Consider the following 10,750-nt stretch of genomic DNA (forward strand, 5'->3'; position numbering starts at 1 on the left):
AGTCATCAACGCAGTCTGTACCCCGGGGGATGGGGAGGGGCAGGGGGGGGGGGGATTGGTGAGGTCCCACCTGTAGGCTGAGAAGAAAAAGATAAGATACTGTACTGGACTTTATCTCCGCTGAAAGCGTTGTGAAGAATGAATCTGATTCAAACGTAGAAGAGTCAGTCGTCGCTCCCTCGTCATCCCTCTTTCCCACTTTTCATTCAGCGAAAGGTAATTGCGTAGCCTGAGAGTGTGAACAGAAGCTCCTGCAAGGATGACGTCAAACTAAAATTACTTCCTTTTGAAATTGCATTTGTGGGTGAATAATCATTTCTGTGCACGTGAGAAAAAGTTGACCACATATGAACGTGGCCGTTGCGTGTACATATCTTACCAGCCCTAAACACTGTCATCTATGCAGTACTGTACATTATTAGTGAATGGTAATGACTCTGAAGTTTGAGCCATATCACTGGACACAAGGTCAAAGTTTTCTTAAGTGTACTTCCAGAGTTTTTTTGTTGTTGTTGTTTTTGCCAGTTAAGGAATTGTATTATTTTGTCCATCCCTCATTACAATATATTCTTAAAGTTGGTAAGATGATTGCAGACCAACCATATAATTTATACAGTCTGCAACCATAATAGTAAGCTATGACATTAACTGGTTACTAGATATACCACTACATTTCTGAGCAACATTGCTCAGTGTGTCTAAACCAGGGCATTATTTTAGAGTTATAAAAGAGTTACAATGCCAATTCTTCACAGTGAAATTGAGACCGTAGACCTGCATGTGTTTGATAGCATTTTGTTTTGTTATTGAAGGTGTGTATGTTTCCCTCTGCCAAAGTGGTTCATAGAATGAGAAACATACAAGGATCAAATGAGTAAATAGTGTATTTGGATAACTTACACCATTGCATACTAGAAGATTGCTCAAACCAACAAAGCAGAACACTTCACCTTGCATAGGTTGACGTTGGGGTCCCAAATCTAATTTGCTTCATGACGATTTACAAAGGTTGAGTTCTTGAGTTTCTTGAGTTTGTGAACAAACACAGGGGCCAGTAATTTTCATTGGCTGGGTATATCGGTTATGTCTACATAAGGTTTGTGATATCTGTGTAGTAGGTGTGAGTAATACGGATTAATATTGTTTAATGCCTCGTTTGGATTTCTCCTTGCCTGTTTGCTAGATAGAGAAACACAAGCTGTTTTGTGCGAGTGGTATAGATTTAAAAAAATAATATTTTGCTTACAATTGCTCTAATTGGCATATTCTTCAACTCTAGAAAATAAGTATAGTATTAGAACTGGATTGTTGTGTACATCTGGATATGCATGTGAAGTGCAGATGTGGTACATGGTTACTGAGACCAAGAGCCAGCCTCCATAGTGACAGAAGGGTTGGTGTGTTTGAGTTCTAGCGTTCAAACTTGGTTCATAAATACATGGTCACTTAGAACAGTTTACTGTGCATTAATTTTAGCCATGTTGATTTGTCAGTTCATGTGTCACTTTTAATATCATACCTCTTTAGCATCAAGAAAAGCCAGCCAGTGTTTGTCTGGTAGGGGTGAAGGGACCGTTGAGCTCTCTCCACAAAGATAAGAATGGGACTCTGTTTTTGAATGGAGGAACGTCATCACTTCTGTCATGACTCATGTTCCCCAATGCATTGTTCTCATTCCAAATGTCTTTGTTTATTTTTAGGAAAACCTTTCTTTTTGCAGTACTTACTAGCAGAAAGCATGTACTTTTCCATGCCGATATGAGCATGCAAACACGCACTCACACAGGCTAGGGTACTTGAAGTCATGCAAACACAAACCGATGCCCATACCTACGGATTCAAGCACTAACCATACACATACATAAACACACCAATATATGGAAGGACACTGACACATTTCAGACATTTTCAGAAATGACAATCTGTTTCTGATTCGGCAATGAGGTTCTACACTCGGACTACTTCTGTTTCTTCAGTTGTGATTATATCATTGTCAATCTAAATTTATAGGTATACAGTAGTATTTGAGTTGTGGGTACTGTATGACCACCTCATATCTTGACTGTGGTTCTTTTTGATCTTCAACAAAAAAGTCAACACTTTGCCGTTTTGTTATGGAATAGGTTTGAATGTTTACTAGCTGCTGTTTAGTTGTAATTTTAAAGACATTTTATGTGCACCAAACAAAATAATTTATTGGCGCCTCACTTCAAAAAGAAATTTAACTGCAGGATGAATGGCAGACAATACATGTGTTGTTGGTTCATATCCAGGTTTGAGGAGCAATGCTTTCTGTTGCTTTTTTGTAAACGGAATAATAATTTAGAAGCAAGCGATTGTAGCTTTGTTTAATGACCATTACATGAAGAATGCAAACACCAACATCTCTTACTTTTGTTTAACTGGCAACACACACATATACGCCTTTGCTCATGTTGTTGATATTTCATAATTGTGGCTAATCATGACTTACTTATGTTCTATTAAATACATTTTGTACACTAAAGCAGTCACAAAAGGGTGTTGGAGGATGTTATAACCTACATTTTTCAGAGGGTACTGAACTTTAGGACATTTGAATGTGTTTTTGCTGTATTGTGTGATTCTCTTAACTGTACATCTCGTTTTTCAATCAAGTTTTTTCTTATTGTAAAAAACCTTCATTAATTATTTCTCATTTTCTTTTGTATCTCACTCTGTTCATCCTTATCTTTACCTTGTCTTGCAAGTGTTTTCTCTTCACTTGTTTGTTCATTCCTTCTTTCTCTCTTTGAATCTATCCAGGGCTGAGTGGGTCCTGGTTAAAAGTAAGCTGACAAGGACTTTCAGCTTACGTGCTCCTCCTCACCAGGTACAGAACCATTACAGTTACACACACACACAAACATACACACAAAGTCAAGCGCCTGTCCGTGTGTATTAGTGTGCGTTTGTGTAGGTATGCCAAACGCACAGTCATGTGCGTTTGTGTAGGTATGCCAGTCCAGACCTGGAACGTAAAGTGGTCCTTTTTGTGTCCCCTGCACTGTAGTGAGTTATTTTGTAGTATGGGTAGGCAGTTTCAAGAGACAATGAAACCCTCTCACCATGTTCAACATAACAGAGAAAGACTCATTCCCGATTCACTGCCTGGTTCTGGTAGGTGTTAAACCTTTGCTAAACCAAATCACCAATGTAGGTGTAATGCGTCAAATTTAGCCTCCCCTATCCTGTGATGAGTCTGCGATGAGGTAACACCTTATCCATAAAAAGGGCAGGGGAATGGGGTGTGAGAAAACTCTGCCTGAAACAAAGGGTACACCTTGGCCAAGCACCCCAACTCCACTTTTCCGCTCTACCTCGGTTTTTTTCTTCTTGTTCCCTCGCTACATTTTTGAGTCAAGGAGAGTGGCCACTGGCCGATGGAATGATGCTAGAAAATGGGCCAGGGTGAGAGATGATTCAGGAGGCTGGTGGGACAAAGGAGGGTTACCGCCATGCTAACTCCGGGTCTGGCACTAACACACACAGATGCAAATACACAAGTACAATTCTTCTGGTGTTTATGATGTCTCACACACACACACACACACAATTCATTGTCAGGTTTGCCCTGATGTGTTCGCTTCCCCACTGTTAATAGACCTTTGCATTGTAACAGGTCAGCCCCTTCTCATAGGAAACCACCCCACACATCCTACATACACACACATTTACAAACACACACTATTGGCACACATATATAGGCACACATCAGAAATATGTTTCTCACAAATTTTCATGTTCATTCACATAATGACACATTCATGTTGTTCACATACACGTTGACTCACTCAAACTCTTGCACACACATTCTCTGCCTTTTCTTAGCCTCCCTCTCTGTCTATTGCACTCTCTCTCACACACACATATTTTAAATGCTCAACTGTGAATTTGCGCTTGTTAGCAAACATACAAACACATGAGTCCTCTGTCCCACCTATTGACAGCACATGAACTCTCATGAAATATACTAAACACTGAATGTACTCATGCAGCATTTTACTGCCCTTTTTATGGAAGCAAATTACATTTTTGCTTTATAACTGTGAAGTAATTTAGTCAGAAATCTCACTACTTTGAGAACTATATGTGAATGCAAGAACACACATTTTATATAATGGCAAAGTAACTTGATGAAAACATACATTTTATCATAGAGAAAAGTATTCCCATTATAAAGAAGTGAAATGTTTTATACAGATTTAAAGAGCACACCTACATTTGCATATTCGCATCCTTTCCAGGTCTTTCCAGGTTATAAAATAAAATTACCTTTTACAGATTGTAATAATTTACATATTTTCTTTCAAATAATGATTGTCTTGTAAACATTTTAAATGTATTCCATATAATTAAAAATCCTGGGGAACATTTAAAATGTCTTTAATTTGTGTTAATTTGTGGCAAAATACAGAACCACATATGGGACATAATCAGGGTAGAGCTAAATCATAACGTTATTTACACTAAACTATAATGCACATGTCTGAATTCCCTGTTTTTGTTAGAACTCATGGTTGAGTTAGAGCAGACGGTTGCAGCTATAACATAAATCAATCTAAAATCTGACTTCAAGTGTTTTAATCAACATGTTGCACCTATATTGATATAGAACAATTGACTTGGCTTTGGGTGAAAGTTAGTTTAGAGGAAAGTATTGATAGTAATCTGTAGAGCATCAGGGGATCTTCTAAACTTTATTGATGAAAACTACAACTTGAAATATTCTTTGCAAGCAATGGATACTTAAAAACAACAACTAGGTGAGGCACCCAATGTCATCCTAATGTGAAAAATAGCTTTAACTCTTGTGATTGTTGACTTGTTGTTCTCTTTTGCAGAGGAACTGTGTCAGGTATTCTGACCAGGCTCCGAGGCTGAAAAAACAGAGCCATCTCCAAAATTAAACGAGACTTCTATTTTTGGATGACCAAAGGTAAATTGTAGCTGTAAACAGTTTTAATGAATGTGTGTGTTTGTCTGCGTTTCAGTCTGTCTGTGCTTTTGTGTGTGTGTTTTTGACTTTGTCTGTGTGTCTCTGTCTGTGTGGACAGGGCCTGGAGGTTTTTGCGTTCAGCGGATGGATGCCCTGTCCAGCTGTAAACAATGCTAGAGAACATCCTTTCAGTGACCAGAATGTACTTGACTTCCTGAGTACTTATGTAAGATCAATTAACGCATTTGACAGTTCCATGGCCATACCTTTTCCATAATTTTGTCAAGGAAAATATGTATGTATGGACTATATTTTTTTGCCATGAAAGTATTTATATAATTAAAAAAACTAAGGGATCCCAATTTGCTTATGTGATAAAACACTAACGCAAGGAATCATTTGAAAACTCTGACGTTGGGCATTCAAGTGATGTGAAGTTGATCTCTGAGTCCAATTTTGGCAGGGTGGCCATTTTGTGCTTTCCACACATTAGTAGTTGCTATGTATGGAGATTGTGCTTAAATTGTGGTGACATTTGATTCTGCTATGGTAAAATAATCTGACAGTATTATCTCACGGATAAGTACACATTTAACTATTGCTAACATTTGACTTTGGAGTGTCACTTACCAGTTTATATCAAAATAAATTGCCAGAAAATGGCTGACCACAGTCAGAGCTGTAAAGATCCTGAAGTCTATGTCCATAACTAAACATATATAGTGGTGCATTTGAATGCAGAGTCAAGGAGAGATGGGGTTTGATGTTGAGGTTTGACATTTTAAACATTAGGTGCTTTGTCCAACATGATATTCAATGTATGTATTAATAGAAAGCATATCAAGGATTAGGTATAGGAATGTATGTTTGTGTGTGTGACTGTCTGTACTGTATGTGTGAGTGTGCTTGTGTGCAAATGTGTGCTTGTAATGCATGCACCTACATGTAGGTGGATAAATAACACATTTTTAGCAAATGTCTGTTGTTATATTTTACACCTAAAAGAGAGGCGCACCTCTTCTCACCTGCACACACAAAGAAAGAAGTTCTGATAATGACTGTCCCCACAGTTGCTCTGCTTGGGGCTATGAGACAGCTCCCTTGAAGTACTGTCCAACAGACTATGATGCAGTGCCATATGTGGGACAAAAAAAAAGTTATTTGACTTGAGACCAGCGCGAGGTAGAAATAGAGTTATTTTAGACTTTTTTGACTAATTTCAGGAAACCAATAAGCAAATACGGCAATTAGTTACAGATATAAAGTTACGTTTTGTGTGAGACTGTGTGTGTCTGTGTGTACTGTATGTGCAAACGTGTATAGTTGTGTATGTGTGTGTGTGTATGTGAGCGTTGCTGTGTGTGTGATTAATACTGTAAAACATGTCATTTAATCTATTTTTTTCTTTATTTAGGAGCTTTAAAATACTGAAAGAGCTGAGGATACAGTGAAGGGAAAATGAACAGATGGATGTGTCGCCATAGAAAAAAGAGGGTCCGGAAATGTGCAGTGAGCAGGTATGAGCCAACACCATATCTATTGCCTCATCCTGACAAATTGAAAGTCAGCCATTTTAGGTTGGGTAAATCTTGGAAAACAATAGCATATAAAGAGAGAGAGACAGAGAGAATGAAAGAGCTAGAGAAAGAAAAGGAGAGAATTAAGCACACATTGAGAGAAAGAGGGAAGAAGAAAGTGGGGAGGAGACAAGATTGGGAACAGCAGACAGTTATGTGTCATACCAGCACAACTGCTTACAACACAATAGCTGTTGGTCTCATCTAATAACTTTGCATTGGGTATGTATGACATCCACAGCACGAAAGTCACAATTTTGGGGGGAGTTGTTCTTTTTCATTAGGAGCAGGTAAGATGTTAAGTGCACTAACTAATGTAGAAAAAATAGGAGCAGGCAAAAGACGGACCATTTTTTTGGTAAAACTGCACTATCATTCTGAGTTTCCACAGTGGAGTTAACCAGAGCTAGTGAGAAGTACTAACGTGTCTGAGGGTTAAGTCGCACTGATGTGTGTTCGTCATCATATGTGTGTGTCCTGGCACTTGGCAGTGCCAGGCGAAGGTGTGGTGGCAGTCATTGCAGGTGTTGTAGTGAGCGTTTGCGTCACATCAAGTTCCTGTTGAACTATGGTGATAGGGTTGTGAGGTGTGTTATGGTTTTAGGTAGAATTCAGATTTTGTGTCAATTGGTGAAGATTATCTGATAAAGTTGAATGAAGTTGTTGCTGTTATGGAGGAAACTAAGTTGTGTCTGTGTGTGAGTGTGTGTCTGTTTTGGTTGGGTCTGAGAGACAGAGTTGTGTATGTCAGTAAGTGGTGAGTGTGTCTGCCTGTGTGTTTATTGTGACTGAGAGAAAAAGAAATGTTTCTGAATGTGGCTGTTTGGGAGAGCATGTGTGTGTTTTTTGGTGTTTGAGGGAGAGAGATGGAGGGACAAAGAGAGAGAGAGATTTGTGTGTTTATGAGTGTGTGTTTGCTTTTCTGTGTCTGATAGAGAAAGCGAGTGATAGAAAAATATATGTACGTGTGTGTGTGTTTAAAGAAGAGTACTGTTTGAGAGGATGTGTGAACGTGTGTTTCCAGGGAAATCTGGTTTGAGTGTGTGTGTGAACAGAAAAGAATAGTGTGTGCTTAAAAGAACAATAAGTAAGGGAATATTTTGACCAAAAACTCCCCCCAAAATTTTCCGGTAGTGGTTTTTTGTCTTACACTCATGGCTACACAGCTGTACGACAAGTACAAATATAATATAATAAACAATATAATACAATACAGAAAAAATACAGGAAGGACTTCATATTTGATCAAGCAAATTCATACTTATAATTTAAACATGTATACATGCATTGATATGTTTATACACACATGCCTATTTGATATTGTCATATACATTACTTTGACACATTTGTAAACTGTGAACCTGTATTGGTAGTCATAAGTAAAGGTGTTTTCTCTGTCTGTGTGTTTACATACAGAGTACGTGTTTATATGTATGTGCGTGTGTGTTCCTAAAAAGGTAGGAGAAATAGAAATGACAGAAATTGATTAGAATGCCAGTGGGAAAGAAATGTTATGTGAACACATCGGTATGAACAAAGCATGGGCCAACTGTGGGTGGGAGACGATGTGTGTCTGTTTGACTTAGTGTAAGACTATTAATTGCCAAGATACAAATTGCATTGGTGTGTCTATGGATGATTAAATGTTTAATGACTCAAGACATCCTCTTAGCGTCTTCTCTATAGTAGTTCCTATCACATTTTTTCATAATATTTCAAATGTTTTCTTTACAGAAAAATTGGCCATGTGTATATTTAAAAACTGAAATTCCTTGCCATTTATATATCGCACAAAAGGCAAAAGTACAGGATAAGGATGTTCAACATGTTTTAAGACGTGCTAGATAGAACTGTGTATAAAAATGTTACAAACCTCAGAAATTATTTGTAAGGTTCTGTTTGTAACTTTACCAGGTCTGACCTGAATAATGTTTAGATCTGAAACCATAAGGGTTGTATCTAAAAACTTGGGGCTTGAAAAGGGGTAATTTATGGATATACACTATAAAGTGACTCAAAGAAAATGTATGGACTGTAGCCACAATTGTCGCATTATATTTTGGTTTTAATTATACGAAAGCATGTATAATATTTCACCCTTGAGAGCAAATATCCCGAGAACGTTAAGGGTACATTTTGAGAATGTGGTATGTATTTTATAATAATATAATTAGGTATGTATTCGACCCCATGATTACTCCGTATAACTTGCATGTGTTATAACTTGTTTGCATGTGTTTGGACAATGATTTGGTTCTATCAGATTCCACGCAGATTCTCAAACGAATTTGACGGTGTTGATCGTCTGTTAGTGTGTTTATTTTAGGCATTTGTAAAAACACTTTATGACAGGAATCTTTAGTGTTAGTGTGTGTGTGTGTTAATCCCTGTTTGGTAGACACACATACCTTACAGTCGTCTCCCTACCAATGATGCTCACACGCAATTTGAGAGAAAACAGAACCATGCACAGCTATTTGGAGGCAGTTTCACATTCGAACTTTATGTGAACATATTTCATTGGCAGTGCTAGTCAATGTAAATGTAATTGTGTCACGATGTATTAATTCAATACGATACTTGCTGTGTATAAGCAGGTCTCCAGAAACTTGGGGAAAGTTGTTGGAGAAATGTATTGTGATTATTACTCCTGTTAACACAGAAAGCTTATCCAAGGGAGCGCACGCTGTCGCTGTCCGTTACTTGTGGTGCTGAAATGTTCGAGTAGAGACTTTGGCAACACACAAACGTATATACATAGGCCTAAATACAAACACACAAAATAATAAGTAATAGTAATACTGTTTTCTGTTTCAAATGTAGATCTGACATAGGAATTGTATTGTTTGATAAATCACATATTTAGTTAAAGTCAATGCAAAGGTGCAAGGACAAAGGGGAGGACAATTGGTTGAATGTGCTGGATTTCCAGTGCGTCACTTTATGGCGGGAAAGGATACATACCTGTATCTATACTCTGTGAGAGTCAGAGTGCTTCTGTAGATTAAAAGAAAAGCTGAAAGTCCCTTTTTTTTTTGTAATTCTTCGTGTACAGCTACATCACAGGTAGCCTAATAAATGCGTTAAAAAAAATGTAGATTGTAACTGTCACCTGGATTTTCTCTGGCAAGTTATGAGTGTCCTTCTGATGTATGATGTTGGACTAGCCTATACTTTAAGTTTCTCGGTGTGGGGACTAATACACCAACATTAACGAGAGCTCACCCTACACATGGACGTGACTTGATTATGTTGAGAAATAACATTACTGTATGTCAATTAAAATGCATGTCATTTCATATATCATTTTAAGTTACTTCAGTTAGACAAAGCGTCGATTGATAATATATGGTAAACTATAGGCTGTATGTTATTGGTGTTGTTAAGAGTTTGAGCCTAAATAGTTTAGCCATAAGTTTGGTTAACAATTTCAACAGACATGTTTAAACTTTTGAACAAAATATAGGCTGTGGTCACAGTCATGTCACGTATGCTTCGAAGGCAGACTTCTGTCAAAAAGATCAAATTGTTGCATGTCAATAAGGATAATTGGTTTCTTTTTTACTAAGAAGGGTATTCTGTTAAGTATACAACACCTCTTTGTTTCCCACAAGAACCTGTAGTTCGTCCTAATTTTATGTTTAGTTTCAGTGGTCTGCGAGCATCCTGTTAGTATGGCGACAGAGACGTGTCTTGAAAACCTATATTGTTGGAAATGCTGGATGCTAACACAACTAGCACACTCACTGAGAACAGCTGACATCAAATGTAAGCAGTCTCGATTTCAAGATTCGTGACACCCTGATCTTGTGGTTGGTATTCTTTCTGTAACTTTGTCCGAGTAATATGTCTGACTCTTAAATATCAATTAAAAAAGTGCTAGATCTTAACTCACAGTCTCTGTGTTTATGTAACCATCACATCATCTCTCGGTTTTGGGGGAACTTACGACAACAAGCTAGTCTCGCGAGACTATCACAATCCAAGTATGAATGCAAGGTTGGTGGGACTTGTAGTTTTTGGGAAGATGCGCCATGCAAGAACCTGGTTCTTGCCATATAAATATAGGTAAATGCGCATACATGCACACTTGATTTAACGTAGGTGGATTGTTAAAGACAGTATATCTGTTTTTTGTATATTTTTGTTGCAACAATAGTTGTATGGAACTGTTTAATGACAAATGTACCTAAAATAGATAGTGAGTCATCTCTAG

General features: G+C 37.8%; 1 long non-coding RNA gene across 1 annotated transcript; it reads left to right on the forward strand.

Annotated features, from left to right (window-relative positions):
* On the forward strand, nucleotides 1-8,457 carry LOC124476948. Its single transcript, XR_006957072.1, has 4 exons — nucleotides 1-216; nucleotides 2,785-2,851; nucleotides 4,863-4,957; nucleotides 6,372-8,457. It is a non-coding gene; the product is annotated as an uncharacterized LOC124476948 (long non-coding RNA).
* The last annotated feature ends 2,293 nt before the right edge of the window (nucleotides 8,458-10,750 follow it).

Source organism: Hypomesus transpacificus, chromosome 14 (assembly GCF_021917145.1).
Source record: "Hypomesus transpacificus isolate Combined female chromosome 14, fHypTra1, whole genome shotgun sequence".
Taxonomy (NCBI): domain Eukaryota; kingdom Metazoa; phylum Chordata; class Actinopteri; order Osmeriformes; family Osmeridae; genus Hypomesus; species Hypomesus transpacificus.